The sequence below is a fragment of the Octodon degus genome, unplaced genomic scaffold, assembly GCF_000260255.1.
Source record: "Octodon degus isolate 3935 unplaced genomic scaffold, OctDeg1.0 scaffold00045, whole genome shotgun sequence".
NCBI classification, from domain to species: domain Eukaryota; kingdom Metazoa; phylum Chordata; class Mammalia; order Rodentia; family Octodontidae; genus Octodon; species Octodon degus.
Genome location: NW_004524621.1, coordinates 7,869,046 through 7,885,674, shown reverse-complemented (window position 1 = coordinate 7,885,674; position 16,629 = coordinate 7,869,046). Strand labels below are relative to the sequence as shown.

Here is a 16,629-nt window from a genome sequence, read left to right as displayed (position 1 = left end):
TCTATTCCAGGACCTTCAAAGTCTCATCCAATCCTGTTGTCAATCTTGAGTTTAGAATCTAATGAATTAAACCATAACTAGAAGTATCTGAGGGTCCTCAGACATCCTCCCTTTTCCCAAGACTCTGGAACTAATGAGATACATTTATCTGTACCTCTCCACACACCCACACAGTTTGATGGTGATACAGGGAGAAAAACTGGTCTCGGGTGGGTGACCTTTAAACCATACAGGGAACCTCCAAATGACATAGAGAAAAACAATCTTCCAACCTGACCTGCATGAGTTCGTGTTCTCTAAAACCGAAGAATGAATTTTAGGAACAAATGGAGGTTATGAGCAGAATATATTTATTGAGAGAAAGAAAGCTCCTGTCCAAGAGAGGGACAGGAGGGGGCCCCCGAGTGGATAGATCCCCGGGAAGCTGTCTCTTCCAGGGACTTTTATAGTGTAAAACCATGTGAGGCTAAGGTAGAGAGAATGGGAACTCGCTTAGGTGGGCAGGAGGTGGGACAAAACTATGGCCAACCAATGGGATTACATATGGGACAGGGTCTCTTTCTGTTGGGGGTTGGGCTAGTGACTCTTGGGCCTTTCCAGGTGATTGATACCTATTTAGAATATCAATCCCAGGTGCTACTCGTTTAGCATTTGTTTGGCCTTTAGGTCTTTAGGTCTGGTTCACAGCAGGAGCATCTGCCCCTTCCACAGTTGTAAGGCATCTCATCTTCTGTGCCATCTCCTTTGAGGGCCTGGCCCTGTCTGACTGCCTATGATATTTTTATCTAACTCGGCTGCCTACAATAATGGTGCCCACATTCAAAATGATGAAGGCAAAGTATGAAGTAGTTTTGGCTCATAATGATCCTGAAATCATGCAGAGCATATTGTGAAGTGCCTCGAGCCTTCAAGGACACAGCATGTGTTCTTTAGGGAGAGCCTGGCTCTACTCCAAGTAGGGACTCCTACTCCAGTGCTCTTTACTGCCCTGTGAGAGTCCATTCAAGCATGTGACTTCTACAGGAAATAACTTTTCTTTGTCATAAGAACACCTCTGAGTTTGTCAAGGGTGGTTTTACCAGCATGATTCTGGCCCAGGGGAAGTTGATGGTCACAAGAGGCCTTGTTTCTACTTCAGTGGTCTCAGTCCTTTTAGTTGAAGCTGGGTCTGCTATTGCCAACATAAAGTTCTTGAAAATATTCCTAAGTAATATCCCATTATATGAATAGATCACAATTTGTCTGTCTGTCTTCCAGTTGAATGGATGACATTTACATGTTACCTCATTTGATTTTTTTTTTTTTTTTTTTTTGTGGAACCGAGGATTGAACTCAGATCCTTGTGTTTGCCATTCAAGCGCTTATCCTACTGAGCCATCTCCCCGGCCCCTCCTCATTTGATTTTTTGTTAATATAATTAAAGTTAGCATAACCATTCTAGGGCAAGACTTGTTGCAAATATATGTTTTCATTTCTCTTGGATAAATGCTTTGGAATATTTTCCTTAGTGTAGGTAGCTGAATTATGGATGGAAATATGTGTGTTCCCTCCCCCAGTTAATATGTTCAAGCTAATCTCCAATGTGACTGTATTTGAAGATTAGCTCTTTAGGGTAGTGCAGGAGATGGTGTCCTAAGCCAAAAGAACTCTAGCATAGTGTCCTATTCACCTTAGATGTAGGAGAGACTGAGGCAAAATCAACTTAGTTTGACCCTTGCCTAAAGTGTTTAGATAGGGGGAAAGCTGAGGTAGGTCTCCCCATTTGGCCTTGCCTAAATTGCCCCATCCTTCACTTCTTCCCCTGCCTGTTAAAACTTCACAAACATGGAAGAGATAAGGGAAGAAGCAGGACCAATTAAAGGAAGTTAGAGGGGCTGGTGAGATGGCTCAGTGGTCTAAAGCACCTACTTAGAACAAGCTAAGCTAAGCAAAACACAGGGACTGTGGTTCAATCCCCCAGCACCACAGGCCAGCCAGCCCCGCCCCCTGGTGGGCTGAGCTGGCCACACACACACATACATAAATTAAAAGAAAAAATAAATAAATAAAGTAAGTTAGAGCCAGACCACATGAAGCCATAAATCTCAATGCCAGGGCCATGAGCCTGTGCACATAGGTAGGCAGGACTTCCCATCATGGTTGCCATAGCATAGGAAGCTATATAAGCTAAAGAGGAACAAAGAACTAAGCTGTGTGTACTTCCAATACTTGAGGGTACACATCGGATGCCAGCTAATTAATAAAGACTTATTCCTATAATTCGCTCTCATGTGAACAATAAATCTGGTGGCTATAGTGCTAATTCAATGAGGCCATAAAGGTGGGGCTATTATGTGCACAGAAGAAAGGCCAGGAAATGAGACAGAAAAAGAGCCCCCACTGCAAAGCTAACTTTCCAGCACCATAATCATGTACTTCCTGCCTCTAGGAACAAGAGCACTAATGTCTGTTGTTTATGGTATTTTGTGGTATTATGGTAGTCCAAGCACATTGACACCTGGTTGTTCAACAAATTAGAGTTCTTGAAGTTTTGTAAACTGAGACCCTGTTTCCTGCTGACTACTGGCTGTCAGTCTATGAGTCCCTAGAGCAGTGAAGGCAAACCTATGGCATATGTGCCACAGCTATCAGTTTGTTATCTTGAAAGTTCTAAAAGATTTGCTATCACTGTTCTGCAGGCTGCACTGGGTTCTTGCCATGGGAATGCTCTGAGGGTGGCCTTTTTTTTTTTTTTTTAAGGAACCAAGTCTCTACAGAATTTGGATCAAAATCTTACACACACACACACACACACACACACATACATACATACATACACACAAAATTACACCACAAAAGTGACAGCTCATCACTTTTGGTTTTCTATGGTTCAAAGCAAATCATGCATCTTGCCTACTCCAAGGGAGGGACACCAAGTATACAGCATGATTTGACCACTGACAACCAGCATAAGAAAGCTTGTGTTGTGAGAGATGGCATCCAAAGCCAAAGAAGTTCTAACATAGTGCTCAATTCACCTTAGAAGTGGGAGAGCCTGAGGCAGAAATCAACTCAATTTGACCCCTGCCTGAAGCGTTTTAGAGATAGGGGATACCTGGGCTGGGTCACCCCCCCCATTTGGCCCTGCCTAAACTTCCCCATCCACTCCTTCCCCTGCTTTATTAAAACTTCACAAACATGAAAGAGATAAGGGAGGAAGCAGGACCAATTAAAGGAAGTAGAGTCAGACCATATGCCCATATGTAGCCATAAATCTCAATACCAGAGGAGCTGTGACCTCACACACGTGAGCATGGCATTCCAGCATGGTCACCATGGCAACTGGGGAACCTATATAAGCAAAGGGAATGAAGAAATGTGCTGAGCATGCTCCCAGTTTGGAGAGTGCTTATCACACACCAGCAAATAATTAATAAAGGTTCTGTTATTCCTATAATATAGCCCCCCATGGATAATAATCTGGCTGTTAAAGGCCGGCTCAATAGCTCAGTGGATTAAAGCACCTGCAAGCAGGCTCAGGGATGGGGGTTCGATCCCCAGGCCTGCTGTGCCAGTCCTGCCCCTGAGGCACGCTGAGATGGCAATTGAAACTGGGCATGGTGGCGCATGCCTGTAATCCCAGCACTTGGGAGACTGTAAACAGGAGGATCACTATGAGTCCTATCTAGTAGTGAGACCCTAAACACCCTGTAGACTAGACCCTTCCCTAAAATGCAAAAAAAGAAAAAATCCAGCTGCTACAGTGTGAGGCTGGGCATGGTGGTACATGCCTATAATCCCAGCACTCAGGTGGCTAAATCAGGAGAATAGATGTGAGTTTGAAACCAGCCTGGGCTGCAAAGTGAGCTCAAGGCTAGCCTGAACTGTATAGCAAGACCTTTCTGAAAAAGACACATACACACACAATCACACACACACAAAAGCAAGCAAGCTTGTGTGGCCTTTCCCTTGGGCACAGTGTGAAGCATATACATGAAACTTTTCCTTTCCCTGTGCCCTAACACAAGGAAGTCAAGCCACACGCTTCGTTTGTGTGCTTGTATGTGTAGTTCTGGGAATTGAACCTAGGGCCTTTACACTGAGCTATATAGAAGCCCTTTAATTTTCTTTTCTTTTTTCTTTCTTTTTTTTTTTTCGGAACCGGGGATTGAATTCAGGCCCTTGCGCTTGCCAAGGAAGCGCTTATTCCACTGAGCCATCTCCCTGGCCCCTTTAATTTTCTTTTATTATTTTGAGACAGGATCTCACTATATTGCCAAGTTCCGTGGAATGGTTTTAAACTTGAAATCTCCTGCCTCAGCTTCTCAAGAGTTTTGAGATTAAAGGTATATGCCACAAAGCCAGGAAAACTTGTCTCTTTAGTTCTTAAGTATTTGGTTTGAGAAGGAAATGTCAAGGGGGTGTTCCTGAAGCTCCACACTCAAGGAGCCAATGCCCACACAGACCTTATATGACTAAGAAAACACTGGAGTTCTAGCTTCCAAAATAGGAAAAGACCCTAAGATCTTGGGCAAATTTGTTCTGCATGTGATATCAGTTGATGGGACTTTTTTGGCTCAGAAACAGTGGAAATGAGACAAGAATAAATATTGCAAGCACACACTGTGGCAGATGAACTTAATGGCCAGTATGGCTAGGGAGCAACCTAGGGTATTATTGAGGTACTCTTTAGGTCTGTGGGTGGGTCACAGAGTTGTGACCTTAGGGCCTGTCCTTAGGGTGTGACCTTAGGGTCTGGTCCCTGGTCTCTTCTTTTCTGGCTCTTCACCATCTCTGCCCCTCAGCTACTACAAACTAAGCATATTGCTCCAGTGTGCTCTTCCACCATGATCCTGCTTGAAGCGAGCTGAATCCTCCTTGAGCCAAATAAATCTCATCTCCTTTAAGTTGCAAGTTTCAGGTACATTTTCCAGCAATGGAAAAGCTAAGTAGTATGCATAGATTGCACAGACAAAACTTTATGATGGAGTCAAGTAAATTGGGGTCTCAGCTGAAGGGCATCAACTTTGATCAAGAGAAGGATCAAGCTGCTCAAGGAACAAAGAAAGTCATAAGTTTTTATAGATTTCCTAGGGTAAACTCAAGTCTGGTAATTTCCATTGGCCAGGGGAATGGTTGGTTCCAAAAGATGTTTCTTCTTGTGTGACATTCAATTTGATGGTCACAATCAACTTGTGCTATCAGATGCAAAATTTTTGTGTATCTGATGCATCATCTTCTGTGAAACATCCCAGGCTTGTGAGTCTGAGCCCTATGGTAGCACTGAAAGAACTTAGGTTGCCATGGCTGCTGAAGAACACAAGAGTGGAGGCAGAAAAAGGGAAAGAGAAAAACGCAAGGCACAACAGGAAGGAGGTCAAATTAACTCTGTATTATAATCTTGAACAAAACTTTTTTTTTTTTTTTTTTTTTTGGTGGAACCGGGGATTGAACTCAGGTGCTTGCGCTTGCCAGGGAAGTGCTTATTCCACTGAGCCATCTCCCCGGCCCCTTTTGGTTTTTTTTTTGTTTGTTTGTTTGTTTGTTTTTTTTTTTGGTGGAACCAGGGATTGAACTCAGGTCCTACAAAACTTTTTTAAAATGTTGTGTGGCACTGGGAGTTGAACCCAAAGGCACTCTATCCTGAGGTACAGCCCAAGCCCTCTTTATTTTTTGAGACAGCATCTCACTAAGTTGCCCAGGCTGGGCTCAAATTTGTGATCCTCTTGCCTCAATCTAGGAGTGCTAGGATTATAGATGTGCATCATCACCACATCTGGCTATGCACAAAACATTTTAAAATTACCAACATATATAAATGAGGAGAATCTCAAAGTTAAAGAGAGCAAAGGGGGAAGACATACAGAAATGTCAAGCCTTTATTCTTTAGTTGCCCATCAGATTTCTTTTTTTTTTTTTTTTTTTTTTTTTTCTGGAACCGGGAATTGAACTCAGGCCCTTGAGGTTGCTAGGGAAGCACTTAGTCTACTGAGCCGTCTTCCGGCCCCTGCCCATCAGATTTCTGCAGGCTCAAGTGAAGTATATTTTCTTTTCTCTTTTTTACCACTTTGTACCAGAAATTGAACTCAGGATCTTCTACTTACCAGGCAGGTGCTGTGCCACTGAGCTATATCCCTGGCCCTAAGTATTTTCAACAGAAGTAACCTAAGCAACCATTATAACCCATACATGAAAGGTATTATCGGGGCTGGAGAGATGGCTCAGTGGTCTAAAGCACCTACTTGGAACAAGCTTGTCTAAAGCACAGGGACCGCGGTTCAATCCCCCAGCACCACATGCCAGCCAGCCCCGCCCCTGGTGGGCTGAGCTGGCCACACACAAAAATAAATAAACAAATAAATGAATAATTAAAAAAAAAGAATCAAATCTAGATCCATTCAGTCCTTGTTGTTTTGTTTGTTTGTTTTGCTGCTATATCAGAATATCATAGACTTGTAATGGCAAACCTTTCAGATATCAAGTGCCCAAACTGCAACCCCAGACCCCTTATTTACCTCAAAATGCCAATGCTGCAATGAAACTTGAATAAGATGGTTTCAGTTTAGAAAAAAACAAAAAACAAAAACGATTATTATCCAATGTTCACCGGCTGGGATGACTTGGCTTACATGCCTCAGGTTTGACACCACTGCCATAAACTAATGTATGAACAACAGAAGTTCCTTTATTCAGGGTTCTAGAGGCTAAATTCCAAAATCAAGGGACTGCATCCTACAGGGGCCTTGTGTTTATATCATAACATAGCAGGAGAATATATAGGAAAGAAAACTAAAGAAGGACAAACACAAATTTACTCTGGCAGCAACATACCAAATTTTCTTTTTTCCACACTGAGGATTGAATACAGACAGGCCTTTGCACTGAGCTACATTCCTAGCCCTTTTATTTTTTGAGATAAGGTCTTGCTGAGTTACTAAATTGCCTACTTTGGGCTCAAACGTACCACCCGCCTGCCTTAGCCTCCCAGGGTACTGAGATTACAAGCCTGCCACACCACACCTGGCTAACGCTGACCTTTGCAATGGTATCATTAGTTCAAGGCCGAGCCCTCAAGGAAAATAACTTCACACAGGTCCATCTCTGAACACAGTTGCACTGGACATGGAGTTTCCAACACACAAATGTACAGGACATGTTCATACCATAGTCTTCACCTTCATTTTTATTCACATCTTTCCTAAAAGATTTAATTTTAAAAAATATGAATTTACAAAAAGAACTATAGCCAAAAAAATCATACAAGAAAACTCTCCTGTGCCTCTGAGGAGCAGGATACTTCCATGCACTGCAGGGTGTGGGCTGCACTGCCGTGCACTAGGGACTTTTGATTCTGGAAGCAAGCCCAGATACAAACCTTGGCATTGCCCTTTCAGTAATGTCACCAGAGTGCACTACTTCCCTTCTATAAGCCTATCTCTTTTATTTTATTTTATTTTATTTTATTTTATTTTATTTTATGGTTTATTTATTTATGTGTGTGTGTGTGTGTGTGTGTGTGTGTGTGTGTCCAGCTCAGCCCACCAAGGGGTGGGGCTGGCTGGCATGTGATGCTGGGGGATTGAACCATGGTTCCTGTGCTTTGCCAAGCTTTTTCCAAGTAGGTGCTTTAGACCACTGAGCCATCTCACCCGCCCAGCCTATCTCTTTCTTGATGGTGAAGAAATACAGATGTGTTGAAGAGGTGACGATGCCAGCTGAGTTTCTACTTGGCAGAGATTCCCATGCTTATACTCCCTTGTTTCCTCCAGGTGAAAATTGTCCTGTGGGTGCTTCTGCAACCCTGAGGACTTTCTTCGAGCCAAGAATGAGTCTCACCCCAAATGTCACCCCCATAAGCAGAAACAAACCCAGGTTTGCAAGTATCTGACCACTCTCTGGGGAACCCTCCACCTCCAGGATCTAGACTGCACTCTGAGCCAGTTCTAAGCAACAGAGCACATTCTTGTTTGAGAAATGCTGACCTCAGGCCCTGGCAGCAGCCCTCCACCTGGTGGGAGCATCAGTACCAATGTGCCCAAGTAGAGAATGTTGGGCACACAGATCACCCAGGCAGGGGTGCAGTTGGTTGTTAAGTTACAAAGTGTGCCCGTGAAAGTCACCCCAATCTTTACTCAGGGTGGACTCTGTGGACTGACTTTGTACCCTTCCCAGTGCAGAATGAAGCCAGAGCCACACAGCAGGCGCTGAGTACACAGGCAGCAGGGGGTTCAGCACTGTGTACACACTCTCATCCCCAGGTTCCTGAGTTTTTGTTTGAAAAACTGATCACAACTCAGCCTTATCTGTCTCTGAGTCCCACAGCCTGAGGGAAGCAGGGGTGCAGCTCAGGAGAGCAGGGTCTCTGTGCCTTTTTGGGGAGTCCTGTTGGGAAGGCCCAGGCTACCCTGGCTAAGTCTAAAAGATTGCTGCAAGAATCTTATTCACGAATTTTGAAAAATGCTTCAATATGTTGAATATATTAAAAATACATTAAACTGGTGAATAAAAATGTTTCACATGACATTTAGAAGTATAGTGACAGATAAATATTAGCATGCATGTTATAAAAATCACATTAATTTTATTTTTATTTTTATTTTTTGGTGGAACCAGGGATTGAACTCAGGCCCTTGTGCTTGCCAGAGAAGCACTTACTCCACTGAGCCATTCCCCTGGCCCAAAAATCATATTAATTTTATTATGGAGATTACTTTAAATTTAACTCTCCTAAAAAAATCCTTCCAAAAAAATCCTTCCTATGGTTTTATTTTTTTTAAATTTTATTTATGTGTGTGTGTGTGTGTGGCCAGCTCAGCACACCAGGGGGCAGGGCTGGCTGGCATGTGGTGCTGGGGGATTGAACAGCGGTCCCTATGCTTTGCTAAGCTTGTTCTAAGTAGGTGCTTTAGACCGCTCAGCCATCTCACCAGCCCCCCTATGGTTTTATCTACATAGCCTCTAATGGTTTACTTAAATCAGCACTCGGTCAAACTATTTTATAATAAATGTGCCTGTGGACATAATTTCAGTCTTACTAGAATGTAAATACACTATCATCCTCTGTACAGCATCTTTAACCAAAAGTGTACACCTCAAAAGCAAAAAACATGACTGTAAAAACCTGTGAAAAATATTTGTGGCAGAGCCTACAAAAGGCAAGACTCCAAGTTTTCTTCTGCTCTCTTCCCCAGTGACAACTCAAATTCTTCCCTCCTGAATCACAGTGGCGGTGCCACAGCTACAAACCTCACAGGTGCAAGTGCTGGAAATGGCCTTGTGTGGCTCTCTACAACCTCCACCTCCAGTGTCTCCTCAGAACCTTGCTAGGGAAGGGCTTATTCCACTGAGCCATCTCCCTGGCCCCTCCTCAGAACTTTAAAAGAAAGAAAACAAAAACAAAAGCCAAACAAAAGCCTAGTTGTTTTAAGCTGGGCATGCACGTTGCCATGGATGCAGAGGAATGAACCCAAGGCTGCTTCCTCTCCAGGCTCCATGCTGGGCGTTCTCTTCTGGAAGGATACTAGTTTCAGATTTAAACCAAATGGATTCATGGAATTTCAAGTGGTGCAAAAATAACAAAATGTGATATCTATGAAATACTGATATTCTATCACCATTCGCCAAATGGGGGCTCCTGGACTCATTATAAATTAGCCAGGAGTTCACCCTGCACTTTTGGACCCTAACACATCTGGCTCAGAAGGACATCTTGTCCTGTTTTCTGCTGTTCTTTGCTTGCCTTGGCTACCTCATATACCAGGGGTTCACTTGACTATTCTTAATTTACTCCTTCAACAATCCTAAGGCCCAGCACTTCGCTGCTGAGTTGAGAAAGGTGTCACTTGTGAACTTATGTCTGCTGAAGGAGGAACCAAACGAACTCAGCTCCAAGACTCCAGGAAGCCTCTGCAGCATGGCTGGCCTCTTGGGGCTGGTAGCCGCATTGTTTAGGAAAGTCATTAACCTTCCCTGCATCAACACTGCATTCACCACACAGAAGCTTTTGTCACTTCTCCCACATTCCTTTAGAACACAGGCCTCCTTTCTCCCTGAGGACACCAGTCACTGGAACCAACCTCATGAGCAGCTTGGTGGCGGGTGGCACTGTCCTTTGTGTAAGGAAACAATGCTGCTCCCTGAGACCTTTCCTCCTGACTGGCAGGCCAGAATGCCCTCTTCTTGCCCCGAGGCAGTGTGACCAGGCCTGCAACTGGTAGTCTCACAGAGCAGAGCTAGGACCTTGCTGAATGGAGAACTGGGCTGGAGAGAGAGAAGGAACTCCTGAGTGACTGGGCCAGGGACAGGTGCCTGTGAACCCTCCAAGTTTCCTGCGCAATGCCTGGTTGGAAAAGACACCTTGGCTTGGGAGGCAAAGCACTATCCCCGTGGTGATAAACCTGGGCCCTGGGGCAGCCAAATCAGCAAGCCTCACCATTTGGTCAGAGGTCAAATGTGCTCTTAGCCACTGTGAGCTTTACTACCATGCTCAGGGCCCTCAGGTGGGGCTGAATGAGCAGCTGCTTGTCCATGCCTGGGCCTCACCAGTACCTTGTGCAGACCCATCCATTCTACAAGCCTGGCTCCAGTGGTTTCTTTCCAGAATTTTTCTTTCCTCTACATTTCCTCTACAGACATGACTTCAAAAGAGGAGGCAATGGGACAGGGGTTTATGCCAAAGGAGTAAGTCACTAACACCTACAATCTATGATATCTTCAGATTTGCCTGAGACCCATCTCCCACCCCATACCCACTTGATGGCTTGGCCCAGGACCTACATGCTCGACTCCATGGCTAGACAGCACTGAGTTGCAGTCTCCCTTGCTCCGTGGCCAAGGCACAGTGGTGTCTAGAAGTGGTAAAATAATGTACACTGCTGCTTCATCCTTCTCTGACTTCACTCCAAACCACCAGCCTATAGGGCTGAGGTAGCACAGCCCATGACGGCATATGTATCTGAAATCCCCAAAGCTCACCTACATGTTGTGATTCTTTTTCATGGTAGGTGGGATACAATGCAGTCATTTACATTTCAAGTGGTGGGAATGTATCTTCGTACTCCCTGAAACCTCTCCCAAGTGGAAGGCCCTACCAGGGTACTGTCATCAATACAGTAGACCACTGACAGCTTAGGCAACTGCTGAGAAGACCAAGATCTCTGGAGATGTTATTGCACAGAGCAGAGCCAGCTGGTCCCTGAATAACACATGAGGGCACACCACTAATCCAGATGAATAAAAGAAAACTGCTTGTAGAACACGCACACTGGTTTGGAGGAAAAGCACTAGATTAGTGGCTGTAGACCACTAGTGGGCTGTGCCGATTTTCTGCAGGAGGGGCACTTATCTGGTGTGACAGCAAGTCTCGCTTGGCTCTGCTGACAACAGCTCATAGTTGCACAGTCCCTGGGCCTGCAGCACAGGGCGAGAAGCCAGCTAAATAGGCCTGTGATCGTTTCACAACCCCAGTCATTTCAGCCCTTCAGTGGCAGCACTAAGCTCTGACGTTCTCCCAGGGATGCAGCACTGTTTCCTGATGAGGTGTTCTTCGGAGTTTTTTCTCGTTTTTTTTTTATCCTCCTGCTGATGAAAAAAAAAAAAAAAAGTATTTGGCCAATGGCCAAGCATGTTTCAATGATACCCTCAGAAGCTGAGGAGAAATTAAAAAACTGCAGAGAAGACCCTTGTACCAGCTGGGCCCACTGTGAGAATTGAGGAATTCTGTAGAGCTGAGATCTGACGGTCACAAATACCTACATGAACCAGCGATCCAAGACTCAGGTTGGGCACCGAGGAGTCAGTGCCGTCTAGGTACAGCGTCTTCTCATCCCTGAGAAATCCAGGTTGCTTCCCTTTCATTGTAAGTAGCTGCATTCACTTCAGAAGAGGTATGGAGGGGACTATGGTATGTCCTTCTGACAGTAGTTTGGCATCTTCTTCAGGAGAACTGGATTTCCTTCCAGGCCATACCTTCTGGGTCTGAATCCACTGAGATCCACAGAAATGGAGCGAAACCATGATTTTTTTTTCCCCCAGTGGGCACTCGTTGAGATTTCAGCTGTCAAAGGACATCTTTCTTGCATGAAGTAAAGACTATTCCAGGAGGCTATCCATTTAGGGCATGCCTGGGATGCTGTGACTGATCCATCACTGCCCCAGGTCTCCATGGGCCAAGGCATTCCAACCATGACTCTTTGCTCTCTATAGCCTATTTTCCAACCTGTCTCTGATAGACACATGTTACCATGTGGTCTCTGATACTGAGTCCCATCTATTTCAATGACAGCAATCCATATAGTCACTATAGGCTACAAAGCATGGAGCTCTTCCAGTGTGACAGCCAGTAGTGTTTCTCACTACTAGTTTACAGGCTGCTCTAGTGAGCAGCCCTCTGTGAAACACTGCTATGGGGAGGGGCAAATATGCAGACCATACAGGACCAAGCCACACACTTGCATCTGATGGGGTGAGACTAAAAATGGAGGTGACAAAGAGCCATGGTGATCTGGAGGTATAGAGGCCAAAGACGACCAGTCAGATAAAGCAGTATGGGAAATGTTCACAGGAAGGCTTAGTTATTTCTCCAAAATTGAACCATTGTCAAATGGTGGAGTTAAGATTCAAACTAGCTCTCAGATGCTCCCATGGGTACTTAAGGCTGTGTCCTTGAACACCACAACCCATGAGAGCCCCTCTCAGGCAGCAGCCGTCCTCCCCAGCCTGAGAGTCTGTGCACACTCCCAAGCCTGCCCAAGAGCCTGGCACAGTGGGTACAGCATCACCAGGCTCCCAGGAAGTGGTGGGAGTTGTGCTCACAGGGTGGCCTGCTTGGGTCCCCTAGCTGCACATCTTAGCCCTCAGGGAGCAGGCTGAAGTACACATATATACATCAAAGGGGACCCTGGGTCCAGGTTTCACACCCAGCACCTTTGTTCTGTTGTTCCTTCCTCAGACCCATGCAAGTTCTGTTCATCACAGAGCAAGTGTGTGTCCAACTCTTCACCAAACCTGTGAAGTAGGGAAGGAAGTAGGTGCCACACTGTGTGCTCATGTAGTCATGGGGCACATAGTGGGGTCCAAGCTGAGACAATCTCATGGCCCCATGCTATTTGCAAGGCACAGGCACTTCTGAAGACAGGCAGGACATGTCTTGGCTCACCTGTGGCTGGCTAGCCAAGGGCCCTGGTGAGGAGTACACACAAGGCATTTGAGTGTGACATTTCCAAATCATGTCCATCTTGGACAGCCTGTAAACTTCACTCAGGATGACAAGAGAAGCCAGTGCAGCAGGTATAGGTCTTCAATCAGGTTAAACAAGGGGGTTTCCATAAAAGCACCAAGAAACCAATGTAATGCCCCTCCTTTTTTTTTTTTTTGTGGAACGGGGGATTGAACTCAGGCCCTTGCACTTGCCGGGGAAGCGCTTACTCCACTGAGCCATCTCCCCGGCCCCTTAATGCCCATTTTTGTCCATGCAGACAGTGGGCTCAGCATCTTTGGGAGAAGCCCTGTGTGGCCAAAGACGAACCGCTTGCAATCCTAACAGTCATCAGGTGCCACACCGATCTGGAAGCTGGCAGCCAGGGGAGCAGCTATTGGGCTCTAGTCTGAAACCAGGCGCAGGCCACCCAATCTCCCACATTCAGTCTGCACTTGCAAGCTTCCAGTTCTTGGCTGTACATTTGCTATTAGAATCAGTCTTTAATTAATCCAGTCTTTCCCCACCCCCAGTGTTGGCTTTAGAGGAACATCAGTATTTATGTAATAAGTTTTTTAGAAAGGCATAAAAGCTGACTCCCCATTTCCTGCCCCTTTCTCTTTCTTGCCATGTGCAATCTGGCGGCCCAGCAAGTCCCCTGGGACACTGGTCAATGCAGCCCTGTGTGTAGATCTGGCTGCATTGCCACCTCCCCACCTCCCTGCCCTCCATCCCCATTGGCTGCCTCAGGCCGCAGTGGGCCTGTGCCAGGGTTCCCACCCAACCTCCCCAGGAGGAAGGAATAAAAGGCTGCCTCTGCCCATGCCCTGCCGCTCAAGACGCTGCAGCCCAAGACACCACCACTGAGGAAGTGATCAGGAGGAGGTGAGGGAGAACCTCTGTCTGAGGACACTAAGGAAAAAATGCTGTGGAGGTGGGGCAGGGGGACTCAGGGACTCTGGCTGGGAATTGAGCGGTAGTTTAAAAAGCCTCTTTGGAACCACTGGTGACATTGCAAAACTGCTATTGCTATTATGCATTTTTGGCCTAAGTTTATGGATGATGTTATTGCTGCTTTGTTGACACTTGACTTAAATTGGGATCAGAGAGTCACAGATGCACTTGCTGTTTTTATTTCCATAAATCAGAGAACCCCAGGTCTAGTGTGGCTCAGATATGATTGCTGACATTTTCCCACCAACGCTGCCTCTCCGCTACAGAGGGTAAAGATTTGCTTCCCTCTGCCCTCGTCAGGGCTGAGGGCTGAAGTTGGGCCTAATGCGAGATTAACTCCAACATTTACCCTTCTTCTCTTCCACAGCGCTGGGTAACTGTGTCCTGGTTTTCCAGTTTTCTTCTTTTTGAATTCCAGGGTCCTCACATCCCCAGAAATTACGTGACAGGTGTGAAAGTCTTCATAAATAATTATAAGTTATAAACTGGGTGGAAAAAGTGGCAATTTATGCTGGGGTTTACTTTTCTAAAGTCATACATTTCTCAGGAAGGAAAGCCCCTTCAATAGAGGGCCTCTTACATGATATGGAAAGTATCACTTCAAGAGGTTTAAGTCCAAGTGTTCTTTTGAATATAAAAAGACTGAAGGGAACATTCATGGAATGAAGTGAGAAGAAAACATGGGTATTAACTTCCATTTATCTTAAAAGATAACATGTAAACCACCAACCGTTTTCTTTTCCTTTCTTTCTCTTCTTTCTTTTTTCTTTCTTTCTTTCTTTCTTTCTTTCTTTCTTTCTTTCTTTCTTTCTTTCTTTCTTTCTTTCTTTTCTTTCTTCTTTCTTTCTTTCTTTGTACTGGGGATTGAATTTAGGACCTTGCACTTGCCAGGCAGGCACTTACTCTGCTGAACTATATCCCTGGTGCCCCATTTTTTAAATCAAAGGGAAGAATTTTGCAGGAAATCATTTTGAATTAATCTGTAGTGTGGTTACAAGGAAACCATATGTTATGGACTGTTGTAGCTTTTGGAATGTAGGATTCACACATGTTCTTTTTAAAAATTTGTGTGCTCTGTCTTCTTAAACATACCATTAGTCATAATTCATTGAAAAATAATCTTTCCATCTCCCAATTATCTAGACTTTTAAGAAACATGAGAATAATGCAAACATTTTTTGAGGTTTTTGTTTTGTTTCTTTAAAAAACCAATAGTTGGGCCAGCCAGATAGCTCAGTGGACTACCACACTTGCGTAGGCAGAGTGCAGCAGCTGGGGTTTGATCCCTCGTGTGCCAGGCCGGCCCTGCCCCAGGGCACAGTGAGACAGCGATTGAGACTGGGCATGGTGGCACCCCTTAATCCCAGTGCTGGGGGTGCTGAAAACAAGAGGATCACTACGAGTCTGATCTGTGTAGTGAGACCCTGTAGGCCCTGTACTAAAATATATTTTTAAAAAATCCAATAGTTGAAAACTTCAGTGCAAAGAATGAATATGAAATGTTAAAGATTTTACTCCATCTAAACAGTCCTACTTGTACATGACATATTAGAGTTTTAGGGACTCAAGAGAAAAACACAATACACTGATCAATAGGAAAAATGACAAAGTTCAAGCCGTGATAAAAATCCTCAATCCTGTTTCCTTTGGGAGAACAAAAATAAAATTATATGCATTGTATTAAAAATTATTTCAAGATGTGATAAATTAACTTGGGAATAATTTCAACATTTAGCTTTTAAATAAAAAACTGCGACAACACAAAAGTTCTTTTTTAATAATTAGAGCTCAGGGCCTAAAGTTGGCAAGCTTCTGGCAGCTTGCAAGCCACAAGTGTGCTGCCATCCTAGGGTGCAGCAGATACCCTGCAGCCCAGCATCAGGTGCACACGGTGGCAGACACAGGGAGTTTCTGTGCACTGTGCCCACCTTGGTAGATCAGCCACCACTCATGAACTAAGCAGGCATCATCAGGACTATTTCGCTGTATACTTCCCCTGTGTCAGACACTAGCTTCATCATGTAGCCTGCCTCTCTCTCTCTTGCTCTCGCTCTCTCATTCCTTTTTTAATTGTGGCAATTCTTATTTTTCCAGATGAATTTTATAGCTGCTTTTGTTATAGTCCTCACCCATCAAAAAATATCCTCATTTAAAATGTCTCAAGGGCCAGCGATATAGCTCAGCAGATTAAGTGCCTGCTTTGGCAAACACAGGGACTGGAGTTCGATCCCTGGTCCCCTATGCCACGCCAGCCCCGCTCCTGGGGGTGAGCTGAGCTGGCAACTGAGTCTGGGTATGGTGGCACATGCCTGCAATCCCAGTGCTGGGCAGGTCAAAAACAGAAAGATCACCATGAGTCTAAGCTGCATAGTGAGACCCTGTACCAAATACATAAAAAAATGAAAAATAAATAAAATGGCTCAAATTTATACATTAACTCAAAGATAAGTTCCTGCATATTTTGTTACTTAAATCTTTTGGAAAATCTGCGTATTTTTTTT

At 44.8% G+C, this 16,629-nt stretch overlaps 1 protein-coding gene across 1 annotated transcript in view; it reads left to right on the top strand.

Moving 5' to 3' along the window:
• Positions 1-13,961: 13,961 nt before the first annotated feature.
• Positions 13,962-16,629, top strand: part of S100b (S100 calcium binding protein B) — a 7,857-nt gene continuing 5,189 nt past the window's right edge. The window contains exon 1 of the mRNA XM_004631820.2: positions 13,962-14,059. The gene's annotated coding sequence lies outside the window, so the exon portion shown is untranslated. The remainder of the gene's footprint in view (positions 14,060-16,629) is intronic.